The sequence below is a fragment of the Ricinus communis genome, chromosome 5 (assembly GCF_019578655.1).
Source record: "Ricinus communis isolate WT05 ecotype wild-type chromosome 5, ASM1957865v1, whole genome shotgun sequence".
NCBI classification, from domain to species: domain Eukaryota; kingdom Viridiplantae; phylum Streptophyta; class Magnoliopsida; order Malpighiales; family Euphorbiaceae; genus Ricinus; species Ricinus communis.
Window position 1 is genome coordinate 795,379 of NC_063260.1, and position 8,495 is coordinate 803,873.

Genomic DNA, 8,495 nt, shown 5'->3' on the forward strand with positions numbered 1-8,495 from the left:
TCTATTTATTTTTGTCACAACTCTTTCTCCCACGATAGACATACATTTTTTTAAAAACTTTAATATATTAAGGGACAATTTAGTAAAAATATTACACGACACATAAAATGGGCAAGAGTTAGATAAAAATAAGTGGGATATTTATTGTAAGATTAGTATCAAAAAGTGTTTCTAATTTGAGGATCATAATAATGAAATCTGTTAATTTTAGATATGGTCGTATTTAATAAATAAATAATTGAAAGGAATTGATGAAACCTATAGTGGTAATTTCGTAATTCTAGTCGTATAAAGCTCCATGGACCCGCAGTTAATTACATTTTAAATTTTTGTTTAACTATTATACAAATTTCCATTAACCAAATATTGATTTTTTATTAATATACTTGTTTTTAATTGATATATCAATTTTTTTTAAAAAAAAATTACAAATACCCTCTTAATGTTTACTTCCAGATGCACATAAGCATATATATTAGGTGCCCAATTGAATTGAATAGTTGTATGAATTAAATGATTATTACTTAAGATTTTGCTCTGTCCAATCTAGGAGCTCTGATCTTCATGGAGCTCTATTTCAATTTTAATAATTCTTTTTTTTTCCCTTTCACAAATTGTGATTTAAAAAATGGATTAGATATTGGTTTACAGCTGCACCTATAAGCAAATACAATAAATTAAAGTTTGATAAGTAATTTAATTATCACCTTAGATAAAGTTTTTCATAAATTTGGCTGCACAACCTAATGCTTGATAACTTCCATTTCTGTTTTAATATGAAAATTAAAGCATTATACTAATAACAACAAAATAAAGCACTTTATATGTAAAATGAACTTCAAATTTGTTGAAGTGGTGAGAATTTATTAAAACATTTTATATTAATATTTGTTCTGCAACTTATTACTTTTGTTATTAGTTATTCTTCAATTGAATGAGTATGCGTAAAGGATCTATGGAAAAAGACATAAAAGTATATTTCTAATCGTTACTAAATTTTTAATGAAAAGATAATCTACTTTCATTAACGGATTTATTAGATAATCGAAAACAAAGAATTTTGGATACTATTCAAAATTCAGAAGAATTACGAGGAAAAAAGAAAAGCCTTTCAGATATTTGAGAAAATCGATTAAATACTGATGCCAAAAAAAGAATTTACTTTAAATATTGTTGTTAATTGATTTTTTTTTAAATTGATTTAGTATTTTTGTTCCTGTTTAGGGAAATAGTGAAAGTGAAGTGTCATCATATTATTGGTGTAGATTTAAATGACAATTTTCTCATCGTTCTTTTTAATTACAAATATAAGTTTAAGAACGTATTTAAGATCTTCCTTAAAAGTGAAAAACAGAAAGAATGCATTTATCATATTTTGGATCTACATTAAAAGTAATGTGTGTATTAGTTCCAAATGAAATTGATTGCAATTTAGTTTCTATTTTTATAAATTAAAATTTATAAAAGGTGTTATTGCTATTTTTTTTTTTAAATGAAAAATTACGGTGTAAGTTTTTAGAATATATTTCTTATAATTTTATCCATTCGACAGTTAAATTTTATTTAAAAATATCAATCGAACCATGCAAAATGAATTATTAAAATTAAAATAATTTAAAATCTACCCTTTTTAAATTATAGTGTAAGTATCATAGTTGAACTCGGTTCTTCTCTAAAATATCGATCAAACTCTACAAGAATCAAAATGATAGAAACCCTTGTCACAGTCCAATTTTTGAATTTGATTGCTTCATAGATACCTACAAGTATTTTTGTATTTAAAATAGTCAATGGGAAATTCATAAATTTTGAAATTACACTAGCACCATGGAGGGCTCATAGAGACTGGCTGTCAAATGGAAGGGAACTGAAAACTAACCAATGGCCATTGACCATTCCTTGTGGGTGAGATGTTGAGAAGGATACATTGACCCTGTTTGTCCCCACGTTGGCACTTCCAACATTATATTACATGGGACCTACATTTCTTCTGTGGGACGGGATGCTGACATGGCAAGGATGACACCTACAAGTAGGACCCACTTACAGTTGTTTTCTCACAAGCCTAGACTTGTGTGGATGCATCCTTTCACTTCGTGTACATGAGCAATATGTACAAGAGAAAAAAGACGGCTCTGTATGTTTTAACTTTTAACGGACGTTTGGCAAACAAAATCAAAGACAAGAATAAGAGGAGAAAGAAAAATAAAACTGTTCTTTTCCTCTCATTTGTTTAGATAATCAAGAAAAATAAAGAAGATATAAGATAAAATCATCTATAAATTAGGTAATATTTTTTTAATTTATAGAAAGACCAACCGGCCATAAAATATACTACACAAAATGAAATAGTTATTTATTTACACTTGTTATAAAAATAAAAAATCATATAATACAAAAGATATGATTCGAATAGAAAATCTCTCATTTTAAAAGTGAACCGTATTGCAAGTTGAGCTAATAAATTAGGTGATATTAAGAGTTCGAAGATTTAACATCTACATTAAAATCATAAAAAGAAACAAACCGATCTGTATTTAATTACCGATAAAAATATCAAGATATTTTACAAATTGGTTGTTAGCATGTATATAATTGCACTTATGTTTGATGATACTGAGTCCTTAAAAAATATATATATGTGTATGCATAATCCTCTTGTAACAGTAAGTAAAATTAGTAAATAAGCTGATGATAAATCTTTAAAATGGTCAAATTAACTAAAAGAATCATAAATCTTATTTTTTATTTTAATAATTTTATCTAATTCTTTTAAAAAAAAAATTCAGAACTAGCATATAACAAAGTAAAGTCTTTATTTCAATTCTGATACCCAAGTCAACTATTCCATCTAAAATATTGATGTAGTATTGGAAAGTAACAAAGTATTAACTAAAAGCTTAATCTATTACACTTTAGTATTGGACGTTTGATACATATTTTATTATTTAAAATAAATAAATATGTGTCAATTATCTATCAGTTTGGTATATAGATGAGAATATAACCAAGTCTAAGGTAAAAAAAAAATTTCTTAAAAATGTAAAAGCTTAATTACTCAGTAAATAAATTTTCTGAAATATCTTTTCAACAATAAAAGAAAAATGTGAAAAAATATCCCACTTACCTGCATCAGTTATAAAGGATCTACAAAAATGAATAATTACTAATTAAGTGTGTGTAATTAAGAAAAGAAAATCTGAGGTGGGAAAAAACAAGAAAAATAGTCTTACACAGCTGAAATAAAAAAAAAATATATATATATATATATATATATATATATATATATATATATATATATGTGGAACATATAATGAATACTGAAAATTCTAAATATTAAATCTACTGAATGTATTTAATAACTGTGATAATAAAAAAAAATAAAACAATTTATTGGACATATTTGATCTTGTAAAATTGATTTTTAAACTTATTTTGATTATAAATAAAATATTTAGAAATAAAAAGCATAATGAAGATGATATGGGTATTTAAAAAATAAACAATAAAACCCGTTAAATTTGTATTATAAAAATTGATAAACATGAGTATCATAAAAAAAAAAAAGTCATAGTTTTTGTTTGTCATGCCAATATATGACAGCAATGTATTTTCATTGTTATTATTGTCAAACTGAATGAATAATAATAATAATAAATATATATATATCCGAAGTTAATCTCTAAACTTTTAGACAAAAAGAAAATCCGAAGTCTGTAGAATAATTCTAACTTATTAATAAGAATATGGAAATAATTATCAAACCTCTTATACATTATCATACTTTACTTTATAGATTAAGTCTTTACATTAAAATTCTTTTTGGTTGTAATTCTATATTACTATAAAATGTATCAAATTCCCTTCATGGAAAGTGTGATTTTATTTCATTACAGTTCTTGTCTAAGGGTTGAGTTAATGATGTTAGTATGCATGTAACTAAAGATTTTATTGTCATAAAGGAGAAAGAGAGAATAAATGTGGACCAATGCCAACTAGCATGTTGCTTAATAGTAAGTAACTTGCAAGATTTTGATGTACATAAAGTCAAAAATTAAAGCCAAATATCCTATGACTTAATTTGAAAATATGGACCATCAATTGCAATTAAATGTATACACTATTTCAAATTTTGTTTTTGTAAACAAAACAAAAAAATTATATATTAAAACTCAATGCATAGTATAGGATGGTCCTTCAAGATTTAAATTTAAATTAAATATGTTAGATCAATCCCATCGTCCCAACCAAAAAATGTCAATTTTTATATTCTAATACAGTTTCCTTCTCCAATTTTCAGACAAAATTGGGCTGTATTTTTCTATGATATGACATGAAAAATAATATTTGTCTCTTTGAAAATTTCAAAGGGTTTTTCTTGGCTATATATTATCTCAAAAAATTAGCGGTTATGATATTTATCATTCATTTAATAATTAAAAATAATATGCTGGATAGTGAGAAATAATATGAGAAATGGACGAAAAAATATTATTTATATATTTTCTTTGAGTTATTACTTTCAGCCATCAAATAATACTATAAATTATATTTTACTCATAAGGGTCAATCTTTTAGGTCGTTAAAGAAAAATAATGAGCATGGAAATATTATTTATGTATTGTGTATTTTATGTTTGTTTGATGTTATTTCAAGCTAGAAAGAATTATATGCTAATAAGCACAAATGAAGCAAAACCATCGTAGGTGTAACCAGGGTTTCTTCGCTTACATGATTATGAAATTTAAGATATTGTATTCAAGTGATACTTTTTTGGATAAATGATTATTGAATTTTACGTTTAGTCTCATTTTAATCATAAAATTTTAATTTGTTTTATTTCAATCATTCAATTTTAATTATGGTTATAATTTAGTCGCCTTTCTTAAATATTTTTTTATTAGTTACTTTTACCACGCCTCAATTATTTATTTATGAAATGACTAAACTGAAACAAAATTGAAATCGGATGACCAAAATAAAATAAATTAAATATTTATAATTAAAATAAAATAAAATATAAAATTCAGTGACTATTATATTATTATCCTCGCCTTTTTTTAGATATTCCATCTTTCTATTTAAGGGTCATATAGTTCGTAAGATAACAACGGATGAATAAAAATAAAAATAAATGATTATTATTGGTATTTAATTCGTTAGAAAATTTAGTTCAAAAGTGAAATACGATCTCTCGAACAACCAAAATCACTCCTTTCTCCCTCTCCATAAAGAATGAAATTTATATTTTATATTGTAAGATGATTTTTGCTGTCTCGTCATCATTGAGGTAGGAATCATAAACTTATTTTGGATTGGTTACTAACACAATTCTGAGATTTCTTATAATATGTTATTTTAATCCCTTTACTTTTAAAATTGGGATAATTTAGAAATAAAAATATAAATAAAAATGAAAATGAATGAAAATAGAAATGATATTTCATTTCGTTCCATCAATAATAACATTTAATCTTTTATATTTTGATACAAATATACATTTATATTATATACATTATAAATAAAATATTATTTTTATTTTTTTATATTTATTTTCATAAATAGAATTAATTTTATAATAAATTTTAATTAAATATAGCATTAATTAGACTTTTTATTTATTATATTTTGAAATATATAAAAAAATTAATTTCAACCTACCGATAAGCCGTTTTCGGTTTGTTTTCAAAACCGGCTTAGTCATAGCCACCTTATAATATACCTTTAGCATAAGATGCAAAATTAAAGTCCTCACTTATTTTGAGAAAATTCAATCAAATCCCTAGTGTTTATTTATTCTCAATTTCATCCTTAACCTTCTTAAACGAGTTCAATAAAACCCAGATAGCTAAATAAATCGAGATCCCTTTACGTTGATGTACAGGAATTGTGTTTTCTTCCAAGGCGATGTTTAGGATTTCGTATGGAGGTGCACAGACACTGTATTTACTGTCACTAACCAATAACATTTATTGAGTATTGATTTTCTTTTTCATATATGTTTGGTAGCCAAGAAAACTGTGAGAAAATTTTCTTCTTCTTTTTCTTTTAGTTATGCTTCTTTAGCATTCCTAATATGCAAAGCAATTTGATTATCGTTTGAATCTTCTTAACAATTAAAGACAGACTCAAATTGGAAGTGAAGCCTCAGCTGAGATTTTAAAATTAAAAATAAATGAAATTTAACTTAACCTAAAATCATCTACTCAAGGATAAAATCTATTTATTTTATTTTAAACTTAAATCACTATTAAAAGGAATTACTCAATTCCTTACCCTATGTTTGGGAGGAAAGAAAATAAATTTTATTTTGCCATTTATTTTCTTTCTTTACATTTCGATAGAAGAAAAATTAAAAGATAAAAATAGATTTATTTTTCCTTGTTTGGAAAGTTAAAATATAGAAGGAAAAAAAGATTGCTGTACCACGCATTTACTGTTTTGCCTTTTATTTTATAAAACAAAAGATTATTATAATCAATTAATTAAATATATGAAAGAAGATAATTGATGGAGAAAAAGAAAATAAAAGAGATAAAATTTAAATATTTTTTCTCTTTTTATTTTTCTCTCGTTTCCAAACAGAGCAAAACTATAATGATTTTCAATTTTCTTCCAATTCAATGTAGAGTTAAAATCTAGATGTAAATAGAATTCAGTCAATCTATTTATTTTATTTTTATAAGTATTCTTAAATATTAAATAAATATTATTAATTTTAGGCACCAGTGACTTGAATGGGTGTGTCCACTTGAGATTGAATGACAAGAAGGATGAATGAAAGCAGAAGACAAAAACTAAATGGCTACCAAAATGCCAAAAATATGGCATCACTTGAATTACACAATTAACACATTGTACTTGAGTTAAATGGAAAAGTAATCAACAAATGTTAATTAAGCTGTCCCTTTCTACTTTTCCATCTCACAGCTGTCTTTAATTGCATCATCACCTAAAGTCTTTCTTTCCATTGTTTTAACAACTCAACAAACACCTTCTACCAATTTTGATTTTAATTTGTTCTTAATCAAAAAAATTAAATTAATTATGCAACTAAACTTACTCTATGAGTTAGATATGCTCATGTCATGCATCAAAGTGTTAAAGGATGACACTTTATTTTAAACTTATTTAGATGTTAATAACTTCAAAATAAGCTTTTTTTTTTTTAAAGAAATATAAAAAATTTTATTAAATATGAAAGATGTATATAAAGAGATTTAATTCCAACAATGATCAATCGTTTTGATAGAAGAACAATAGCTAGCAATTTTGCGATAATAATGCTCTATTTGATGATGAGCATATTGTTTAAATATTAAATTAATTTTTTTTTTCATTTTCACCATTCTTATAAAGAGAGAATTCAATGTTCCTATTATAAAGTACCATAAAATTTCTAAAAAGATTATATATTTATTTATTAAAATTCATTATATAAACTAAAAAAAAAAAAAAACTACCGCTGATCTAATTAAAAGTGATTGGTGGTGAAAAAAATATGAAATTTTGATTAAAAAGAAAAAAAAAATCAGAGAGAACTTCATATAAATTTAAGAGAAGTGTTAATTTGAATTAAGTTTAGAAAATTTAATAATAAAAAATAAATAGTCTTTTCAATATATTTTAATTTAATATAACATAATGGGTTGTGTACGTCACCATTATTTGTATTTTATCGCCTTATAGATTATATTTTGATGAGAATATCTAATTTTTATAAAAATTGATCCATTCACTGATTTTATTAAAATGGCAATAAATTTTGATGAATGTTATTTTCGTAACCAAAATTAGGATTATAAATTTTCTTTTTCTACATAGATGAATTTCATTATCTTTTTTATGCATTTGCTGGATTTATAACTATAATTGTAAAATATGTTAAAACCTTACTATATAATGGGATTGTGAATGAGTCGAACCATTTAGAATTCACTTGGATATAATTCATTTAAATTTGTTTAATAATTTAACAAACCAAACTCAAAATTAATAAATACGTTCGTTAGATTAAAAAATACATTCATTATACAAATGAACAAAACTCATGTTTATTAGTATTCAGTTATTTATGAGCTTATGATTGTTTTAAATTACGCGAGCTAACTTATTTATAGATTTGTCTGTAAGTTCTTAACTTTATTTATAAACTAAATTTATTTTTCATCTATTTTATCTAATAATTACTTTTGAAATGTGTTTTTTTTTTTCAAAATTAATCATAATTATATAATTATAGGTAAGATGCATTATATGTTCCAAGATTTTTGCAAAGGTAGGTCATATGTATAAATTATAGTTATAAAATAAAATATGTACAATTTGAAATTTAGAATTATGAAAAGAATGTAATAATGTCTGTATGAAATTTTTATTATCCAATATTACTTAAATAAATCTATTAAATTAATAGTTGAACTAACCAGCTTAGATTATTGGAAAAATAATAAAAACATCCATGTTTCTTTTATTCTTTTTATTAAATTTATAGT